General features: G+C 38.4%; 1 long non-coding RNA gene across 2 annotated transcripts in view; it reads right to left on the bottom strand.

Moving 5' to 3' along the window:
* LOC138522017 (uncharacterized) overlaps positions 1-24,299 on the bottom strand; it is a 101,139-nt gene that overhangs the window by 24,334 nt on the left and 52,506 nt on the right. Inside the window, exons 2-3 of one of the 2 annotated variants that reach the window (XR_011283216.1) lie at positions 21,579-21,856; positions 19,531-19,665 (exon numbers count right to left, since the gene is read on the bottom strand). This is a non-coding gene — a long non-coding RNA (uncharacterized lncRNA). The remainder of the gene's footprint in view (positions 1-19,530; positions 19,666-21,578; positions 21,857-24,299) is intronic. The other variant, XR_011283217.1, reaches the window with a different exon arrangement.

The raw sequence follows: 24,299 nt of genomic DNA on the forward strand, positions 1-24,299 counted from the left end.
TTTAGAATGTGCTGTATCATGTCATAATAAAGATGTTATTTTAAAAGTAGCAATGTCTTGTGTGCTGGTTTTTTTTCTTACATGCCGGAAGTGGGTTTTTTGGAGTGCTACAACCTCATAGAGGCATGTGTTTTTCACACATATATATATATATATAAAAAACTTTATAAAAACTTTGTAAAAACTTTGTTAAAGGGACGTTATGGTTAAGTTGCGCTACTAAAAATCTATGCATTTCAGTAAAAAAAAACGTTGTTAAAGGGACGTTATGGTTCCAAGTAAAACCGAAAACCCCCTGAAATTCGCCATTTATGGTAAGCTAAGCAACCATAACTCGCGCCACCACCGTGCATTGCTAAGACTAACACCCAGGACATCAAAGATGACCTCACAAATGTCATTGATGACATCACTGATGACATCACATGTGCATTTACTTTTCATGAAAACTCTGTACAAGGGAATCTTATTATAATGTTGACAAAACAAGTGTCAAGGATCATTGAAATAGATGTCTTGAGCTATGTAGTGCATTAGACGATGCATTGATATAAATAGCATTATATTATGAAGTTCTTTACAGTATTCTAAGCTGCTCATGTATAAATATAAGCATTTTGTGCAGCATACATGTTGGAGGTGCAATATTCATAATCTTCCCATGTTGAAAAGTGAAATGATAAATGCTTTCTTATTAGAGTTTTGTGTACTGTGCAACATGTAATAAGTAGCTAATAAAACCACTTACTACATAATTTCATTATTACATACAAAACACAAAGACACAACAACACATACAAATATGTGCATATATAGAGAAAGTGAAGTATGCAAAAAGGCAGCAGTAGAAGCAGAAAATTTTCACAACCTAACTTATTATCTTTATGCACAAAAAGGATTGCTCTGCTTCAAACCTACTATTCCCTAAGTAAAAATATGACATGATGTGACTGCACCCTAAAGAAAGTTATGCAGATACAAATATGAGCACATCCAGAGAAAGTACAGTAATAAAAAACCAGCAGAACACTATGAAAGTGTTGATAACCTTACTGATTGTCTTCATACACAGAAAGCATTGCTATCTTTTAAGTGGGTATGTTTCCTATGTATATGTTTCATATGCTATGAGTGGACCCTAACCAAATTATTGTGAGAACATATTTGAAGTATAAGTCTACAAATATAGTACTTTTTGATTTCTTTGTTCCTAACTATTACTGTCTAAGATATATCATGTGATGTCATCTGTCATCAATGACATTTGTGATGTCATCTTTGATGTCCTGAGTTTTAGTCTTAACAATGCACAGTGGCGGCGCGAGTTATGGTTGCTTAGTTTACCATAACTGGGGAATTTCAGGGGTTTTTCGGTTTTACTTGGAACCATAATGTCCCTTTAACAATGTTTTTTTACTGAATTTCATAGGGTTTTAGTAACGCAATTTAACCATAACGTCCCTTTATTAAAGGTTTATTTACTGAATATACATGAATTTGATAGATGTTTACCAGGATTCCCTTACTTTATATATGTGTAACATAGAACATACTGAACCTCCTGCTAGTGATTTTGATGTCCGCGAACTGTGCATATGTATGTGCAACATCAATACTACCCAAACACTCAGGGGATATCTTAAATTCTTCTATCATGCCATATAAACACTGCACAAGTTCAAAAAGCAGCACATAAACACATTATATGTAATAATAAATAAGAAGTGGAACCTATATATCTTACACATCAACCATCCATTTAAATACCATATGTACTAAAATGGAATATACCAAAACAAAAAAGATATGCCTCCAACATAATTACCTCACAGAAACTGCACAGCTAGGAGCAACAGCAGACCTACACAACAGTAAGAACAGAACTTACCAGAAACTAGTAAGTAAACTTCATTTTTCTTATATATTTCTAAACCTTTTTGTATTAGGTACACTAAAATTAATATACTTTTGCTTTTTACACAGAAATGTCCAGTACTTTGGAATGGCTTGAGGAACATTTCCGACGTGAGGAAATGTCTGAAGACAGTAATACTTTATGTGCACTTAACATATATATATATATATATATTTTTAACAAACCATACAAACATTGAAAAGAATACACCAAAAGACACATTGGAAAATACTCTGCAGCGCATGGAACAAAAAATTGACATGCTCATGGAAAATATCAATCTTTTGAAACATTTTGTGGAGGACCATATAAAAGAAAAAATTAAATACCATTGTCCCACTTGTACCTGTTCCCCTTCTCCATGTCCCAGTTAACTATCCCCAAACCCTCACCACCAAGAAAAATGTTATGATGAGACTTCTATCCCTTCATCTCCTCCCATCCATCCTCTCCAAGCCCCTAAGTCCCCTGTATTTGTGTCAGTTTCTGCTTCCGCCCCTTTTATACATTTTGTATCTGTATATAATAAAAAAAAATCATGTGTCTTTTAATTCAATCCTTTGTGTCTTATTTTTTTTAAAAAGTCAGTTGAGGTGTCCGTGCACAGCGCGCCTCTCGGGAATGTCCGTAATAAGCCAAAATGGGGGTGTCCTAAGGACACTATACCTGTCCGTACCGTTCGCAAGCAAGATGGAACTGTTCATAGAACACACTCGGTGTCCAAGATGTCCGTAAATGAACAAAATGGGGGTGTCTTAAGGACACTATACCTGTCCGTACTGTACGCAAGCAAAATGGAACTGTTCTTAGAACACGCGCTGTATCCATGATGTCCGTAAATAAACCAAATAGAGGTGTCCTAAGGACACTATACCTGTCTGTACAGTCTGTAGAACATCTACGCACATGCACACCACACCCATAAGTCCTGCGAACATTGCGCCTGTCCGTAACTGTCCGTCTCACATGTGTCGCACTTTTAATTTGTTTGAGGACTCGAACACTGTCCGTAGAAAACACCCGCGTGCATGCGCATGCCCGTTCCCATGCATTTGGTGTCCTGTGGACACCCGTTCCCTTCGCGGATGTGTTCCCGACGTCATCATGTGACCGCATCCAAACTGAGCGTGTGTCCTGATTTGCGGACACTGTCCGGTTCCCAAACATTTTAAAAGAACTTTTTCAGACAGTCCAAATCATTTTATAGTAAACATTTACCATTGCACATGTCCCAGACAATGACATTGGCTTTCCACATACTTTTTGGAGCTTTTTTGAACCTTTTTGGGGTATTCGATCTGTCAGCCAAGCACACCCCTTGACCCCTATAAAAGGCCACACCTCAGAGCTGATCTTCATTGTGCTTCTGGCTATTGCAGATTGACTTTTGCTGCCTTTGCTGCTCTTGCTGAGATGATCTCATCAACCCTGATGGCATCCATGGTTGCTGTTGCAACACCTGTCTCAGCACCACCCCCCAACCCCTCCACCACCACCACCTCTCCAAGAGCCTGCAGAGGGGAACAGGCGTGAGGATGTAGAGGACGAGGATGAAGAGGATGAAGAGAATGAGGTAGAGGAATTCCCTACTACCAGCACTCCCCGGGAGTCTTGAGTGTGGGGGTTGTTTACCATTCATGGTAACGTACCAAAAGCATGTGCAAACAAGGTCACCTGCAATCAGTGCAAAATGGTGCTGAGTCATGGGAGTCGTGGTTCGTATAGCTTTGCTACGACATCCATGAAGCGACACCTGAAGTCGTTCCACAGTGGGGCCGTTTGCAAGGTTGTACCTTGTGATGAACATAGTAGGTAGACTTCCTCTACCGCATGCTCCGTTTCCGCTCCTCTCACCACAAGAGACACTCCTGTGGAAGAGGGCATCCCTCCAGCTGCCTCACAGGCCATTCACAATGTTGTTGACCCTTACCTTTCGAGGGTCACACCATTGTGTATGCACTGCGATGCAGTACTCTGCAGGGGGGAGAGTCTTCGAAGTGCTTTCGAGACTGCGGTGAAAGAGCACCAGAATTTGTATTTGTATTTGTTTTATTTGTATAGCGCAAACCAGGCCCGGAGGCTACCGGGCGCATATCTTTACAGCAGTGGTTACAAAGTATAACGACATATCAAGTAACATTTAAATTGACATAGTAATCAGCAGCATTGATCTGCTACCTACCTAACTAAGGCCCACCCTACATCTTCCTCTCTCCACCTGCCCTTTCTTAACCCCGTGGTTGTTGTCCCTTCATTACCCTCCTTTCCCCTCCTCTCCTAGTGTGTCGGGTGTAAAAACACAAAAAGAATTTAAAAGAACAAAAATAGAAAAAAGGCTTTTTTCAGAGCCACCTTTCATAGTTTAAAAATAGAAGTGGCAAATAAACAGTGCAGGGCCCTGTGCATTTTTTGAAAGCCTGCGGCCAGTTCTAGGACATATAAAGTTTTAGGGTGCTGCCCTAGCAAAACCAATGCACCTTTCTCTGGGAGGAAGTGGTGGCTCTGAAAAGAGCCTTTTGGTGGTGTTTTTGTGTGTTTGAAAAACTTGAAATCGTCAACATCTACTGCGAAATAGATGACTGTAATTCTAAAAAAGGCTGCAATGCATTTTGTACATTTCTCAAAAACATCTGATTGCCAGCATAAGTAACTTGGAGTCCATCTCTGAGAAAAATGTATGTGCTATGAAACATAATATTTTCATTGTGAAAAGAGGACATTCAAACATCTCTTAGAAAGGCACAAACAGCCTTATTGACTTTGCGCCTCGCTTTCTCCATTTGTGGACCAAATGAAGAAGAACGCAGCCACATTTGTCTTTGCGCAATACGAGAAAAAATTACTTGGGAATTTGGAAACATGTCTATGACCTTCCCAAGTCCTTCTTTCATTGCAAATTGCTAAGAAATTCCAGACACATGTCCTAAACTGTTCCCTCCACAATGAATTATAATTATGTCTGGATGATGCTCTGTCTCTAAAGTAGCACAGAGGGGTACCAAGTCCAGCCATTTCATCCACGCCCTCCATGCCAGTGCACTTCCACATGAGGGAATCCAAGATCTGCAGCTACTCCACAGCGTTCTGCATACACCTCCAACCAATATATCCATGAGTCTCCCAAAATCCAGATAATCTGTTTTCGGAAACACACAGCCATAGCTATCTGTTCTATTCTCAGGAAAAAGACATTCTGACAAACGCTCTCCTTACACAACACACCCAGTAAACTTTACTGACCAATCCCTTGCTCTGCTCATTCTCAGTTGCATGCCTCTCCATCCCAAAATCCCTGTATGTAATACGCATTGTCCGCGGACTACCGCCATGTCCGTGGACATATCGAAAATCTGAGCGTGGTGAATGTAAAATTAAATAGTGTGCCCCATTTCCCCTTTGAGGTTGGCTCTAAAAAGAGACGTTTGTTTTGTTTTTTTTGAAGATGCTTAACAGACACCTGCTATTTTGTATTTTTTTGGAGGTTTTTCTTCTTACTTTTCTACTAAAATCTTCACATAACCTTCTCCAAAGCAACCCTTATATTCCAAAACAGAATAGCATTTCCCAAAAAAGATACGGAAATGCCATCTTCTTTAAAATAAACAGCATTACTGGAATCAATATTCTCATTATTACAGAAAAACATACCAGCTCTAAGCATGAAAGCACACATGCCTCGGTTGATTGCACACCTACCAATGTTTTGCTGAGGACAAAAAACAGAACTATTGTCCCATATTGCCCTAGGTAGTAATCCAGAAAAAATTACTTTGGCATTGGAAGGATGTTCGTTACTGCTTGAACCAAGTGTTCCAAATCTGCCAACAAAGTAGGGGCACTGACATAACCCAAATGGAAAGCGACATAGTGCAAAACTACCAGATGGGGACTGTTCATCCTGCCATATCTTCACAAACTTGTACAATTCCCTGTACATTGCAATCAGACACAGTGCTCCACACCACCTCCACTCCTTTAACATCGAAATTGTTTGCCACACGCCTTCATTGAGCATACTGCTGTAAAGCATGCACAAACATATCTCCAAGCACCAACACCCTGACTTTCTCCACCTCTGCCATCTTCACTACACACAGTCTCTTTCAACACAAATCCACAACCTCAACATCTGATTGGCTGACCCGTACAGTCCCCCTTCCATGCTAGATTTTCTGGAAAACCCTGGATGTGGCTCACCATATCCGCGGACAGCCGCGGTGTCCGCGAAGCGCGTAACTCTTAGATAACCCTTCTACCCTTTCCACATCACTCTTCTTGCCATTCTCTCATTGGATACAGCTAAGCAGTCACACAACCATCCACCAATCACATCCAAGACCTCTAGATCTAACTCCATCATCAGAGTTCCGCTCATCAAATGTACTGTTGATCACTCTGAGTATATGTCTCATATCATTGGAAAGCACCTACTACAAACATTACTCTACAAGTCTCCAAGATTTCTACTTAGACCTGCATGCATGTCCACATGCATGAATACAAACTACAGGTATGCATATTTTATTCACAGTACATGTACAACTCTTATGAATGCATATAAACAGAGTAATGCCACTAAACCTGTATAACCTATAAAATGAACTTATTGCAATTTTTCCCATCTACTATAATCAACTGTCACTTCCAAACCTGTCTGCTATCTACAACACAGCTTTAAAAAACCAAATGAATTTCATACACTTAATATTCTACTCTTTTGCAAACCATGTTGAACTAACATATTGTAAATAAAATATAAAGGCTGCACATAGTCAAATGAAATGCATGCATACACTATGTTCAGATATCAAACAAGAATACTACTGCAAAAACATAACAATCAACATCTAAATTAACATCAGTGCTATAAACAAACAAAATTACTAACTTCTTTCTTTTACAATTGCAGTGAAGACCACTCTCCTGAAAATCAGCAGCATCTGAACTACAAACAACATATCCGAAGAAACCTGTTCATTCCACAAAAAAAGAGTAAGTACAATACTACCTTAATATTCTTACTGTTACTCTAACACACTATGTGGTTCATTCATGTAATTTGTGCACCAAAAAAAACAGATTTCTGAACCATTCTTCCCACAAATCGCCATTTATTAAACAGGGATTAGCAGGCAGAATGGCACACAAATCCCGGTTTTTTGGAACACAAATAACATAACTCAACCCCTAGACGTTAGTATTACAAAACAAAGAACTGTTTTCATTTTATACATTAGATTTACTTTTAGTGCTTCTCCTCACCACTAGCTCACTTTCTACTGTCATCTGAACCGCAGTATAGTAACACACAAATGGAAGAATAGCCTTCCCAACTAATTGTAGCTGCCCAATGCACAATCACACACACCACATACATCTTTACCATCATACTCAGACACTCATGCACACAGCACACATACATTGCAGAACGGCCCAAAACATACCTTCATTTTTTTTCAACAGACCCCAAAGAATGCCTACCAAAAAGCAAGTCCGTAGAAAGCAACGCAGACATCGAGCAAATGAAAATAAAAGTATCCAAAATAAGCATCCATCTCTAGTAGAGTTTGTACAAAAAGTTCAAACAAAACAGCTAAAACAGTCATTTAGCAAAACAAAACAAGCTTCCAGTACAGAAACATTGCCTCCTCTATCACAATGTTAAACGAAACAGAAAATGATTAACATGAATTCAGCTACCACTACTGCTAAAACTGCTCCTATAAATCTTGATATACTAGCAAGTAACCATACCAAAAAAGTATTTTAGCAAAAATGTTCTACCACAGAGTCCTTCAGAATCTTATAAAAACAGGAGACAAATCTTGCACAACCCTTAAAACCTACTGTAGAAAATTAATCTTAGAAGCTTTGATAGACAGTGCAATCCTTCTCAAAAGAAAGTTATTTATTTTAGTGTTAAACAGAATGAAACCACTAACAAAACTAACTACTAAATTACAAAAAATACTTCTCAATAATTGGAATGTCAACAAAAATAACTTCTTAAATATCTGTGAAGGTGAAGGGAGTCACACCACAAGCACAGAACCATATTTTAATGAAGAAGCATACAAACAAAACCAAACAAACACAATTGCCATGCATAGCAGTGGACGAGGTTATGAACAACTTAATACCATAATGCAACAAGAAATACTTCTTACAAAAATATGCCCAGAAAACTCAGAATTACCTCTCCATTCGACTGAACCAGAAAGTCCAGTATACAAATGGCCATGCACGTCAATGTGTAATATTCCCAAAAAATCTTTAAAATCTTTACGCTTGTTCCTCAATCAGTATGTGAAAGGCAAAGACAAAATCAAAATGAAACTGCTGCAAAATATGTATACCTGTCCAATGCGCAAATACACAGGACTACAAAGACATTCATGAGCCTGCATTTCAGGACCTATTTGCAAAAGCACCTAACATCATATCAAAATGATATCAACACATCATTCAACTATAAGAAATCTAGTCTATAAACTGCACTATACTAAAAGTCCTCCTTCAGCACTAGCCAATTTAAATAACAATCTTCTACATGGTACAGCCAAAGACCTACTCGAAGAAATCAAGCATATCCAGAAAAAATATTTTGGAAGTGAAAGCCACTTACAAAATGCATTAGCTTTACCACAGACTAGCAACAATTCTACACATGGCAACCTTCTACTACACACATACAACAAATAAATACTAAAATGTAAAAGTACATCCGCTGAAGTACCAAACCATGTGTGTGTGTTGCAGCAGAACTTTTTATAAAAGTAACACAAAAACTATTGATGTAACATACAAAATAGAATACAATGGAGAATCCAAATGGTTTGAATTAGCTTTCTACCTCATAAAAGAAAACAAATACAAAATAACTGACCCTTTAATAATTTGCAGTTACTGCACTACAAAACTTGACAACAACCAAACTTCTTCACGTGCTATCACAAATAACCCCTCCAACAACTCAATTTATATGAGAGCATAACAATTCAAACAGTGTACCCATTTCAAGCAATAATACGCCTTCAACCAAAAGCAGCATAATTACCTCCCTCTGAATTGGTGAAAGGAATTAATGGCAAAGTAGTTTATTTATCATTAGATCTAAAAGAAAATGTGCACACTCTGGGTGTGCAACATCCAATAGAGCAATCTTTAATGGTCTTAGTAAATGGTGTACCTACAAAAGACAAAAGAAATTGGCAACAACTCATAGATTTACATAAAGTTAGTCAAGCCTTGCAATATCTAAAAGACAATAATGAATACTACAAAGAAATAAATATTGAAGAAAACTTAAGGGAAACAACTGAAATAATTCAAGAGTCACCAGAAACTGGTAAATTGAACTTCTAGATCCTACTACAGTATCCAATATTTTAGACCATTATACAATTCATCCATTACACTCTAATGACACCATAGATGATGCACTAGAAACGTACCAAATGCGACAAACCAAAGGATCACCAATCAGCATATGGGAAAAAAGTATAGAAGCACATGCTTTTCCTCTACTCTTTCCTACTGCAAAAGGAGGAAGGTACGATGATAGACCTATTCAGATAACAGCATCAGAATACCGCTCATTACAAATGTATTCTGAAGATCCCATATTTAGACAAAATGTGGAATATATATTCCACCTACTCTTTGAAAGTGAACTAGCAACTCTATGTTACGTAGTTGCACACACATTGAAATCAGAAACCCACTTTCAAAATATGTCAGCTACGCAATTAATACAAAAAGTGCAGGAAAAAGATGAGGTTTTACAATCAAGCATTACAAATCTGTTAGCAAACATGCGTGGTACGAAAGAGTACTGGTTCCGACGTCACAGAGATGTACGTTGTATGATAAGAAACCTTGGCCCACCCACTTGGTTTGTTACATTAAGTTGTGCAGAATATGCATGGGATGATTTACATGATTTCCTATGCATATCAAAAAACAAAAAAAACAAACATAGATATACTAACACCTAGAGAAGTTTGCTCTCTAGATCCTGTTAATGTTTCTATATATTTCCTTCATCGTTTCATTGCTATGCTACACTTTATTTGTAATAAAACTGTTCCTCCCCTCAGAGAAGTGCAACACTTCTTTTGGAGAAAAGAATACGAAGTCAGAGGAGCACCACATATCCACATGCTTTTATGGATTAAAGATGCTCCTAAATTTGGTCAAGACATTGATGCCACTGTTTTACAGTTCATCAAAAAATATGTCACTTGTGAAATTCCATTGGAAGCAACAAATAGTGATCTTCATGCACAAATTGTACAATTTCAAAGACACAAATGTGGCAAATATTGTCATTGCAAATATAAAAACAAAGGGAAATACTACACCAAATGCCGCTTTGGTTTCCCTAGACCAGTTACAGAAACAGGTGAAGTGAACAACTTCATGTCTTCAGTTAGACATAGTGTTAAAGGTAAATCACCTAAAAACACATATTACATCAAAAAAACAGAAGAATCAAAATATATCAATGATTATAATACAATCATTGCCCTCTTATGGAATGCAAACATAGATGTGCAGTACATTGCAGACAATTCCACTGCAGTTGCACGATATGTTACAGCCTACTTAACAAAAGCAGAAAAAACAGAGCTTCAAGACCTCTGGAATGACCTATCATCAGACAAAACACTACATCAGAAATTGTACAGTTTAGGCATAAAAATGCTCTCTCATAGAGAATGTGGCTCCTATGAAGATGCAGATCGTTTAACCGGTACTGCTTTGTATGGAAAATCTGAAAATATAGCATGGCTAAATCTTGGTCCTGCAAAATCTAGAAAAAGAGTTCTCAAATCATACAACGACATAGAAACAATAGGCAAAAATGTTCCCAACAGCCAAGACATTTTCTCTAGATCCTGTTAATGTTTCAAGATATTTCCATCATAGTTTCATTGCTATGCTACACTTTATTTGTAATAAAACTGTTCCTCCCCTCAGAGAAGTGCAACACTTCTTTTGGAGAAAAGAATATGAAGCCAGAGGAGCACCACATATCCACATGCTTTTATGGGTTAAAGATGCTCCTAAATTTGGTCAAGACAGTGATGCCATTGTTTTACAGTTTATCAAAAAATATGTCACTTATGAAATTCCATCGGAAGCAACAAATAGTGATCTTCATGCACAAATTGTACAATTTCAAAGACACAAATGTGGCAAATATTGTCATCGCAAATACAAAAACAAAGGGAAATACTACACCAAATGCTGCTTTGGTTTCCCTAGACCAGTTACAGAATCAGGTGAAGTGAACAACTTCATGTCTTCAGTTAGACATAGTGTTAAAGGTAAATCACCTAAAAACACATATTACATAAAAAGAACAGAAGAATCAAAATATATAAATGATTACAATACAAGCATTGCCCTCTTATGGAATGCAAACATAGATGTGCAGTACATTGCAAACAATTCCACTGCAGCTGCACGATATGTTACAGCCTACTTAACAAAATCAGAAAAATACAGAGCTTCAAGACCTCTGGAATTACCTATCATCAGACAAAACACTACATCAGAAAATGTTCAGCTTAGGCATAAAAATGCTCTCTCATAGAGAATGTGGCTCCTATGAAGCTGCAGATCATTTAACAGGTACTGCTTTGTATGGAAAATCAAAAAATATAGTATGGCTAAGTCTTGGTCCTGCTAAATCTAGAAAAAGAGTTGTCAAATCATACGACGACATAGAAACAATAGCCAAAAACTTTCCCAACAGCCGAGACATTTTGAAAAACAATTTACTGGACACATACTACCCAAACAGGAGTACGACTTTGGAAACCATGTGTCTATACCACATAGCCCAAAACTTCACATACAAAAATAATATAAAACACAATGAAAATAAAGGTAGATACAGAGTGACAAATTGTGAAGACAGCTTAGTGAAAATTACCAAACCAAGATTAATTAATCATATCTAATTGTCATTAAAAACTCCTCAACATAAATAACTATATTACATGTCCCTGCTACAACTTTTTAAACCATGGAAAAAAGAAGAAGAGATTCTAGAAAACTATGACTCCTATGAAGACACTTTCAAAGCAAATGAAAGCACTATCACTGATGTAAACTTTACACAGTACAAAACAATGTTGCACAGTGAACAGCAACACAAAGAAGAACTCCAGGCCCAAGTAGATAAGGACACTCCCGACAGTAGTCAACCTTCTGTAACAGAAAGCCAAGAACCACTGGGACAGCCACTAATAGCAAATCAGGCAGAATTAGCTATGACAGAAGTAGAGAACACCAAGTGTCACTATGAAGAAGATACAGAAGACTTAACGTTACCACAATCAAAATTGAACAAAGAGCAGCGTACCATTTTTCAAGAAGTAACAAAACAAATTGCACATGGTGTACAACATGAAAATAAAGAATGTATCTGCCAGAATTACAAACCTATACTACTATACGTCAGTGGTGAAGCTGGTTCAGGCAAAACATTCTTAATCAAAATCATCAGCAAGTTCCTTCATCAATTGACAAACAACAAACTGTCAGCTGTTGTAACTGCCCCCACAGGTTTAGCTGCCTACAACATAGGCGGTGTCACTTTACACCAATTACTACTCCTTCCAGTAGAACACCAAAACAAAATAGAATATTACTAACTTTCTACAGAAGCTGCAATGGAACTACGCAGAGTGTTAAAACAAATGAAAATGCTACTATTATATGAAGTGAGCATGGTCTCCAACCTAATGTTGGCTTTGATTCACCTCAGATTAGAAGAAGTACTGAAAACAAACTACGAAGAGCTCTTTGGAGGGAAACACATTATTGTTTTCGGAGATCTTCTTCAATTTTTAAAACCTTAGGACACAAACTCTGCCGTAAAACTGTTGGCAGCATAGGAAATGTCAACCTTTGGCAACATTTCCAATGCAAAGAATTAACTTAAAACATGCACGAATCTGCAGACCTCACTTACGCCAACATTTTAAAAAATATTAGAGTTGGTGTACTATCTCAAGAAGCACAAGCAATATTAAAAACCAAGTACATCCATGCACTTTATGGCCATAACTCATGTGCTACTGATGTCATGGAACAATAAGCACAGAAACATGTCAATTGTATGTCCGTAATGCCAACTCTTGCAAGCTGTTCAAATTCAGTGAAACAATGTTGAGAAAAGAAATGCAATCAATAATTGAAATTTGCTCCACAGACAAACTCGACGTACATGGTATGACAGTACCCTAGTGTCAACAAGCCACAACAAGACTAAATACCTTACAAAATTCTATCTCCAACACAGATGGTTTGGAGAAAATCTTAAAATTATCCTTAAACTGTAGAGTAATGCTTAAATGTAACCTTGACATGGAGCAAGGACTAGTTAATGGAGCACTGGGTACAGTTGTTGGCTTTCAAACATACCCACGTGACAACAACATTCAGTTTGTTAATATTCTCTTTGACAAACTTTCAGAAGTAAAAGGGATAAGGCGCTCAACAGCTCGATTTCTTCTTTTCAAAGACATACCCTAGATAAAGCATTAATAGATATTGGGAACACAGTCTTTAAAGAAGGCATGAGCTACGTAGCACTATCACGATTACGTACACTTGACAGTCTATTTCTAATCAACTTTGATGCAAGTAAAGTAAACGCTGATATTCCTTACATTTTAGAATACAATAGACTATGTTCACTATACACCCCCATCTAAAAACATATCCTGTTCCACAAAAAGGAAAACGTTGTAAAAGAAAACTAATTCAAACAGAAATGCAACAGGATCTCACTGCAAATCCTCCAAAGAAATTAAAAGAAGCTAATACTTCATCAATTACCACAACCAAAGAATATTCTATTACTGAAATTAACTTAGATACTTCTTCAAAGAAGCAACACACACCCTGAAAAAATGACTTGGACACAGAACTATCTGGTCCATTAAAATTTTCAAATATAACTGGTATAAATTTCTACGCAAATGTAGCAATCAATATTCTATTTCAATTGCCACCAATTGTTGACAACATTTACTTACACAGTACAGACCAATTGTGTTTGCAAATGCTAGTCCTTCATAGAAACGCATCCAACAATCCTGACAACACATATAGTGTTCATGGAATAAGACAATAATTGGACTACTGTGCAAGAATGGTGAAATTCACTATTAACTCACAAGAAGATCCACAAGAATTTCTAATGTACTTACAACAAGTACTGGAAAACAAAAACATACCTATAAATGAAATCTTCCAGATTTCATACATGTGGAACCATACATGCACTCTCTGCAACAATGTGGCACAGGAACAAATCTCTAATGAGCGCTTTGTGTATGTATCTATACCTAATTGTGAATCCGTTCCATTTCAGCAACTTTTACAAAATGCAAACCATGGTAGATTATGTACTACCTGCAATTCAGATAATCGCTCCACCTTACTAATACAAACACATAGTAAATACGTAATATTAATGCTTCTACGTTACAATGCAGATGGTACCAAAAACAACTGCAAGCTGACTGGATTCACACATGGTCTAGTATCGCTTGGTAAGAAAACCTTCACAACAATAGGTATAATCTACCACGCAGGATCCACAACCAATGCAGGTCACTACACTGCGCATATAAGAAAGAATTCTGGATTCTTCGAATGTAATGATAGTACCATTACTATAAAGCAGAGATTACCAGCAAATCTTATAAATGCTTATTTAATCCTCTTAAAACCAAAATTTCATAACTAATATGTACTTAAACATTAACAAAACTTCAATTAGAAAACTATAAACAGTTAGATTACACCAACAGTTATCTAACTGCTCCAAGATTTTTCAACAACCAAACAAGTAAATCAATACCACTAATAACTAATCTGTGCATAAACATTAATAAAACTTCAATTAAAAAACTATGAACAGTTAGAATACGCCAACAGGTATCTAACTGACCCAAGATTCTATAACAACCAAACAGATATATCAATAACACTAAATTATAAGAAGAAATAAACAGTTAGAATACACCAACACATATCTAACTGCCCCAAGCTTCTACAACAACCAAACAGATAAATCAATACCACTGAATTATAAGAAGAAATAAACAGAATACGCCAACATGTATCTAACTGCTCCAAAAATCTGCAACATCCCAACAGATAGATCAGCAACTTGAGAATATAAATAAAAAAATATAACCAGCTAAAATTCAACAGAAACAACAAGTGAACACTGAAAACAAACAAACAAATATACTGTAGCATAACAAATAAAGGTTTTTATTAATCCAACATGGATTTTTTTCCCACAGACCCAATGATTTAAAAAACAAACACAGAAACTGAGCAAATTGCACAGTACACTGGTTTGTAAACTACTAAATATGAGGGTAAAAAAAAGCTGAAATGTCAATTTTGCAATGTAATAAGTCTTTATAAAATACCTACACTAACATGATGTTTTCTTTTATCACAGAAATTGAAAAAGAATATCTGCTCCAGTTACCCAACTCATGAAAAAAATATATCCAATCACCCAAAAAACATTTTTTTACATGGCCTTTGGCCATGCACTCAAGACTCTAGACCGCAGCATATCACACCCATAGATCACACCCATAGAATCATACATTTTAACTATGCCATATGGGTAATTTTTATGTCCGTGGACACCGTGCGTTTCCTTAGACCAGTTTCAACTTGCCTGCGGAAATCATGGACGGGAATAGTGTCTTTAGGACACCCCTAATTTTGACTAATTAGGGACATCCCGGACAGCGTTGACTGTCCGCATTCATGGCAAACACATCAGGGGCACCTGCCACCTAAACTAATACAGTATTTGATCCATCTCTTACTCCCCAAACCTCCCCAAGCACTCTTGCACACCAAAATACTCCCCAAAATTGCATTTTCCCTCTGTTCGCAGCCGTGTTGTCGGCGGATCCAAGATGGCGGGCGCATGGGAACAATCTGACATGCTTCATGCTCTTCACCATCCAATCAGTGAACACATCACGTGTCCGCGGACATGATGCAAGCCAATTAGCGAATCAATTTCCTGTCCACGCAGCGAACAGGGAAGTGTGTCCGTGGAGCGGACATAGATATCACAAATTTTTTAAGACCTACTTTTTGATAATTTTTAAAAAACTACTGGACGGATTTTCCCCAAATTTACAAAAGCACGCTTTCGGGACCAAGCTGCTACTCCGGACGCAAATTTGGTGAAAATCGGTCCAGCAGTTTGGGCTGTAGGCATGCGCAAAGTTTTTTTCCCCATTCAGTCTATGGGAAGAAAAGACATTTTGGGACCCCCCCTATAACTTTGCCTCCCCTGGACCAAACCTCACCAAACTGTGCAAAGAAATTCAGAGTGGGCTATATACGTGTTTTTCACAGTTTGGTGAGGACTCGTCCAGGGAGAGCGAAGTTATAAGCACCCAATAGTGCTCTTCCTATGGGATTAGCAACTTAACCATAGCTACACAGCCACTAACGTGGCTGTGTCATATATACCAGGTGCTCAAGATGAAGAGGATCAATTGTTTGTTTGTGTGTGTTTGATGAAGTGTGTGTGTACTTGAAAAGAAAGCACAGCACAGCATAGCATAGCATAGCATAGTAGGTGGGATGGACGTGGGCAACAGTTTTCTGAGATGGTGTGCATTCTCTAATAGCCAAAAGACCGTTATTTTTATCATGACCAGTTATTATCATACCAAGTATTACATATTTGTTTCTGGCTGACCATGGTCTCCTGGACCTGATCATATCTGTGGCAAAAGTGTCAAAATCCTCACTTCTGTGCTACCCAAAATGGGCATATTTTATCAGTGTCCCTTAAGAATCCCCACTGACATAGGCTCTATACGTTCATCTGTGGGTGGCACCTGACCACATGTCCTTCCTCAATTGAAGTCATCAGTTCCCTGCCCCCCTCTACCTCCAAGGCATCTTTGGCTGGGTATGGAGGGAACACACGTTGGTTTCTTGTGGGTGCTGCACAAATGCTGCAACACGTTCCTACCTCAAAAGTTTTTCCCTATCATTCCTTGGTACAGATTGTATCATGTCACCCTGGGCACAGAGTGATCTTTGAACAATTCAGGCACATTCAGACCCCAACTGACCCTCAGGTTGGTCAAAACCAGGGTCAGTATTTATTTTTCTCACTGAAAGACATAACGGGGTATGTATTTGGTACGCATTTCTCTGTTTCCTAACCCCTTCTTTACCCAGTTGTCATTGGGCAGAGGCAAAGGTGCTTATTTCAGATGTGCAGCATGGATCCAATTTCTTTTCTTCTTGCCGTCCATGCGACATACTAGATCATCTGAAGGCGTACGACCAAAGAAACAACTACTAGATGCCATTGAGAATATGCCATGACCCAAATCTAAAGAAGAAGTGCGTACTTTCATTGGCATGGCAGATTATTACTCAAAATTCATGCGTGATTTTGCTATGGACACCATTCCTCTTCGCGAACTATTGAAAGGGAAAACGTGTGCATGGAACACGGAATGTGAAGAGGAATTTGTGTGGATTAAACATGAATTGAACAACGCACCCCGTCCTTGAGGAACTTCAAAAGTGGCGAGAAAACTGTTATCAAGACAGATGCCAGTAATGTGGGTCTGGGGGCAGTTGTCACACAAGAGATTGATGGCAAGGAGAGACTGATTGCATTTGCATCTATGTTGTTGAAGGGGGCAGAAAAATCATATGCAGCTATTGAAAAAGAAACATTGGCCATCAAATCGGCTGCAGAAAAATTTCGGAACTTTATTTGGGGTGCGGAGGTGGAATTCCGTACAGACCACAAACCACTAGTCCATGTCATAATGAGGAGTCATACTCCTGCAAGAATATAATTGTGTGGTGAGATATGTACCGGGCACAAGAAATCATGCTGCCGACTGTCTTTCAAGGCTTACTAATGTCTCTGAGATAGATGATGATGAGGAAATGAAGTCTGAAGTTGTGCTCAACATTGAAGGGTTGTCTGTATCGGAGAAGGAATGGGACGAAGTGGAGGAGTCGGACATGAAGTTTCTGGACTTGAGTCAGATCATTCTAAGTGGAAACTCTATAATGAAGACCAAATATGAGGAGAATGGACTGTCAGAATATTGGAAAGTTGCTAATGAACTCAAAGTCGAGAATAACAGGATTATGAGGAACGACCGAATTATTCCACCCACGAGACTATACAAAAGAATTATTGAATTACGACATGAAGGCCACTAGGGTATAGTGAAGACGAAACAAAGGATACGTGAGGAATTCTGGTGACCAGGATATGATCTACAGATCGAGAGAGCTATACGAGATGTATCCTTTGCAAAGAGAGTGATAGAGGATGTGTGAGTGAGAAATATCCTATGATTGTCACGGACCATCCAGGTAACTTTTGGGAAGATCTTGGTATGAATGTACTGGGTCCGATTTACAGTGAGGGGTAGCAATAATATTGCTCAGTAATCATTGAACTTTTAACTAGGTGGGTTGAGGTCATGATTAAACCATGCATGACTGCCAAAATGGTGGTTGCATTTTTAAAGGAAGTTTGTGGAAGGGAAGGTTTGCCCAAAAGTATATTAACGGACAATGGAGTTCAATTCCGTTCAAGGGAGATGTAAAGGTTTTGTGTAGAAAATTTCTATTACGCATAAAAGGAGTGCCATTTATCACCCGCAGACAAATGGGATGGTTGAGTGCTTCAACAGGGTACTTAAGGATGCTGTGAGATGGGCTTGGGTCAATGGGGTGAAATGGGAAGAAGCAGTTAGGCAGAAGATAAATGCTCACCGTTTCACAACGCATTGCACGATAGGTCTGTCACCATTCGAAATGAGCAGAGGTCGGAAAGCCAACACTAAGTTGACTCCACCTTGGATGAAAAGAATGACTATGGTGAAGAAAGATGTTGGTGATGCGTGTGAGAATATTAGAGAAATGCAGTTAAAGAACAAGAGAGCTCATGACAGGTCCGGCGGTAGAAATGTAAATAGGGCATCACCAGTAGTTGGGGGACTGGTGAGGATCAAACATCCGCCAGTTTTAAGGAATGGTCCATGTAAGTGGTCAAAACCTGTTGGTGTGGTTGAAGTGTTCAAGCATGCAGAAAGAGTGGAGGATGGAAGAGTTCGGAATTTGGAGAGGGCATGTGTGTTGGAAACACCCAGTGTGAATGCACCAGAGCGTGGGAAAATATTAGAGAGAAAGGTAGTGGTAAGGAATTGTGTGATGTTGAAAGGTGTTGTAAAGTTGTAGTGAGTAAAAAAAAAATGACATTTGACCATATTATAAAGATTGTAAATAGTTGGGGGTTACGTTTATTTTGTCAAGATTAGTTAAGGAGGGGAGATGTGTTGTATCGTATCACGTTTCCTGTCATGACAAGCAAGGCACGAGATGAATGCCGGAGAGTGCTTCGTAGAATGCAGAGGACACGCTCGTGAGGAAACAGAGCGAGCCATTTCGAATACCAACATTAACGTCTGTCAGTTGGCAGAGCTCGATATCATCCTAACTCCTCCTATTAATATATATACATATTATTAATAATAAATACTTTTACTTACCTCCATGCATTGTGCCGTCATTACACTTCAATAAGTCTCCCACTTGATAGTGTTGACCCCCGTTACCAAAAACAGGGAGTACCCAATTTTAAGCATTGCCATTCAGTAGGCCAGTCTTTCCTGCATCAGATGTATCTTAAGAAACCAAAGAAAAGTGCAGTATCAGGTATTGCAGATATGGTTAAACTGTTTTCAAACAAGGCAAAGCCATTAATTCCTGCATTATACTGCATAAACACTCCTCTTCACAATTTTATACGCAGAGAGACCTGTTCTAGTCTGTGTCAGAGACAGCAATGCTAGGAGCCGGGTGTCAGGCCATTCAAATTTACTCTGTGCTAGTTCAGGAAGTGACAAAGGTGTGTCAAACAAATCTATTCTTTCTTTGTTCTCTTGTTCAGTTGTTGGCCGTCCTCATTCCCATCATTTTGCTCAGGGAGAGGTAGTAACTCAGCTGCATTCAATAGGTTACATCTTGTAATCTTAATGTGTGCTGTGAACAGAGTAAGTTTGTATCTGGTCATTCGAGCTAATGTGCCATGTTTGGATAGTCTTCTGTTTAGTAACATATCAGCCGGGTGAGGCACCATGGTTAAGGAGTGACCCACAATCATGCCTTCACGTTGTTTGCATGATGCAGTGACTGTAGCTACTGCTCTAAGACATTTAGGTAGTGCATAAGCAACATGATCCAATGTGAAGGAAAAATATCCCCATGGTCTATTTTTCCCACCATGTTCCTAGGTTAGTACTGCCAAAGCACATCCATCTTTTACATATACAAACAAGACAAACTTTTAAACACAATTAGAAGTGCCCAAAACTGGAGCGCAACACAAAACAGTTTTTAGTGTGACAAAAGTGTTCTGACAGTGAGCATCCCATTGCAATGGTAATGCAACATGTACTCTCTCGAGAGCAAGGCTTCTACCCTCCTTCAACAAAATGTACCCTATATAGGCTACCTCATGTTGACAATTTCGGTACTTTTTCAAGGAAACATTGTAACCTGTATTTGTAATATTCTTTAGTAAACTAATAGTGCCCTTCTGGCATGCTTCACAGGAGTCTGCTGCAACTAGTACCAAGTGTGCAGTATTGTGACAACTGTAATTAATCTACCTGTTCCTTAAGAGCCCTACTGTAAATGCTAGTACCCTCAGTTTATCATTGTGGTATTCTAGTAAAGGTAAATGCATCAATCACAGAAAATGATGTTCTCTGAGCAGGAATCATAATGTCAGAGACAACTGGAAATTGTGACACAACTGTTTTGTCAATTGCCTTTAAATTAATTGCAAAACAGTAGGGCAAAAGGTTGCCACCCTTTGAAAAAATTGGCAAAATGGTGCTGTTACAGGTACTCCCTGATATTTCCTTCATTACACCTTTCCTCACCAGTTCAGAAGGCAATGCTAAATACTGTGAGGAAACATTTTTCTGCAGGGACGTTGTTAAGTATACACCATCAGTTCTGCAATGAATCATCGTGTACAATGTTTTCAACATATTTAATCCCAATAGGTTCTCTCCACAATTGGATGTTATCAAGAAGTGGCATTTATCTGTTAAGGGGCCAACAGTAATGGGTACTAGCTGAGACACCGGGAATATTACTGGTGTACCTGCAAACCCTACAGAAACGTTCTATTGCCATGACAGGGCACTATCTGAAACCAATGAGTGATCAATGGAGAGTTTTTGTACCCCAGTATCTATCAAAAATGAGGGCACCCTATGTCAATGCTGATCCTGGGCAAGCCCTATCTTCTTATTCTTTTGAATTGACTGCTGTACTGACCTTGGGAGCACATCCCAATTGTCCAACATACTCCCCAATCTCCCCTATATTGCTGTTAGTTCACTGAGGTAGGGGGTCATTATTATTTTATTTTCTAACCCAGTGGGTTTTTTCTTGTCTTAACAAAATTCTGCACAATGCGTTTGAATGTTTCTAACATCAGGCATCTTTCAACAAAACTATTCTAGCCTTGCAAAATATATGCATATATGTTTTCAAACAAACAAATAACTTTGAGCAAGCTCACCTCATATCAAATAGCATCAACGCTATCTCCCATCAAACGAAAACTCGATTTCCATGCTTGTTGATCTTCAAAAGATGGAAAACAGCATCACGGCTACAACGGTTCAAAACCCGCGCTGGAGATGATCGATTGGCCGACACGTGGATCAGGAGCAGCAACTACAAGGAACTTCGTTCTACTTGGCAAGGATCCCTGGTATTCTGGTCCAAACGCTGTTCTCGATAATCCTTGGAAGTGTTACTGCTTGTGCGCCATTTGTATTTCCCAAAATTATAAACCTATGAATATAAAATAAGATCATAAGAGACACAGAGATATTAAATGAAAAACACAGTTTTATTTTGCATGTGTTGGCTCATTTTCATCAAGTCCCAAGGGAAGTAGTGAAGTAAGCTTGGGAGCGTTCGAGCTAAGCCAGCTAAGTGAGCTGCTCACTAACAGGCCAAGGCCCCCCTTTCTACTGAAAAAAAATCCACTCTTTATACATAGTGGCAGTGACGTATATTACATGTGTAGGAGCATTTCAGAGAAACATCAAGCTTTTGTTTATGTACATATTTCTTTATAGCATGTACTGTGCTGGGAACATAAATCAAATGTATATTCTGAGAAAACAAGACATATTGTGTGAGCATTTCTGTCTTTGGTATAAGACATTCCAATTCTGCCCATGCTATTTCTTTCTCCACAGCCAAAGCTGTTTTCTATGTTGAAAATAGCTGACTGTCTTCCAGCAGTGTCTCCAAAAGATACTCTCCTAAAATCACATCTCCACACAGTGTTCAGCTGCGTTCAGCATTAATCATTGGCACACAAATACATTTAGCGCATAGAAACTAGAATTTCCGCTATACATAATAATAAGTATAATACATTATGTCTTTCTTTTTCTTATTTTTTATTTAATTTGCTCAGTTGATGTATCAACTTTTCAAATTATTAATACAAAAATGTTTCTCTTTACAATTAGAAATGTTAAAATTAACATCATACAAATACATAAAAGAAGACAAAAAGGCTGTACAAAGTAACTAAAATAACTAAAATCTTCAAATAAAAAAAAAATCAGAATCAAGATTCCTAAACATTCAGGTTCAAATACTATATCAAATTTCTTCATTGACCCTATGCACATCCAAATTAATGATGATTGTGGCATCTAAAATGTTAACTATAAAAATGGACGTCACGCTTCTGCATAGTAGCCTAACTATTATGTCAGATAAGTCAACAAAGTAAGATTGCATGTTCATTCTAGACCGGGATCATTCATTTACAACTTTCTCGAGGCTTAGTCACTTAATAAGAAAGATGGCATTGCTTTTACTCATATATCTTTCTGCATGGCTCTCAGCACATTTTGATCCATGATAGCTCAGAAAAAACATACTGCTAAACAGAGTTTACATTAATGAATGAATGGAATAGCTTATGCGAACCAAAAAAAAATGCAGATTCAAACAGGCTTCCCTACCCTTTCCAATTTGCAAACCCATTCCCTTTCATTTATTCAAAACTAGAAAACCCAAACCCTTTGGAATTCTTGTTAATGTGTTTTGATTAGGAACCATATACATTTCTTAAAGATAAAATGAAGCCATGCCCAATGTCTTTAAGTTTCTGAATTCAATATAAGTATATAATGATATGATATGATATGATAGGTTATTTATAACACGCTTAATACCCAGAGGTTTCTAAGCGTGGACCTGGGGATCGAACCGGCATTGCTCAGTGTCGTCTTGTTTCCAAGGCGAGCAGGTTTCCCCTGAGCATGTTGCCCCTGAGCACGTTGCCCCTGTAGCTATAGCTACAGCCCAATAGGAAATCCAACTCCTATTTTCAATGGTGCTGCTTCTTGGAAATCATAATTGTCAATCATTTCACTTTATAAATTCGAATTGGATTAAATGTAAATGTCTATGATGATGATTTCCTTACACAAATCTAGACATGATATAGTATAGTACATTATATTTATTATTTGTCAATGTGTGGATGTTTGTGTGAATTTACAAAGTAATCTGATGTTTTATGTTGATAGAATATTAGTGAGACTAAAATAGGCAGGCTGCAGTTCTTTAGTGTAGTCTGAATTCAATTGTAATAAGTTGATGACCTCCCAGCATTGTAAGAGTTCTGACTATTCTCTTACTTTTAATAAAGCAAAAATATTTAGATTAAAACAGACTCTGGGCCTCATTACGGGTCGGGCAGTCCGGAAATAACAGTGGCGGTAAACATGCCGCCACTGTTAATTCCGGACCACCCGATCTCGAGTCCTGCAGGTGGGAGGTGGTGTTCCCGCCAGGTCTGACCTGGCGGGTTTAACACTGCCGCTTGCAAGCGGACGTGGAAACACCAGCACCACCACAAGATGGTGCCAGTGTTTCCACTTCCCCATTCCCATTGAGTCCTATGGGACTCAATGGGAATGGGGATTTACCGAGTTCTGCCTCCAGAATTCCCGGGACACCAGGGTCATAATGCCCTGGTAATTCTGGGAGTCACGGAGGCGGAATGGTAATATGAGTCCAGCGGTAACCGAGCACGAAAAACCGGCTGGTTGCCGCCGGACTCGTAATTTGGCCCACTGTCTTGTCCCAGTTTGTGGGGTGGGAATGTTGTAGTGGGGTGACATTATATTAGTACCATCACAGTACTATTATTTTAGTGTTTTTAAAATGTGGAGGTAGGCCCAGTGGGGATGAGGTGATGTGA

The sequence above is a fragment of the Ambystoma mexicanum genome, chromosome 1q, assembly GCF_040938575.1.
Source record: "Ambystoma mexicanum isolate Mex_15411 chromosome 1q, UKY_AmexF1_1, whole genome shotgun sequence".
Classification (NCBI taxonomy): Eukaryota; Metazoa; Chordata; class Amphibia; order Caudata; family Ambystomatidae; genus Ambystoma; species Ambystoma mexicanum.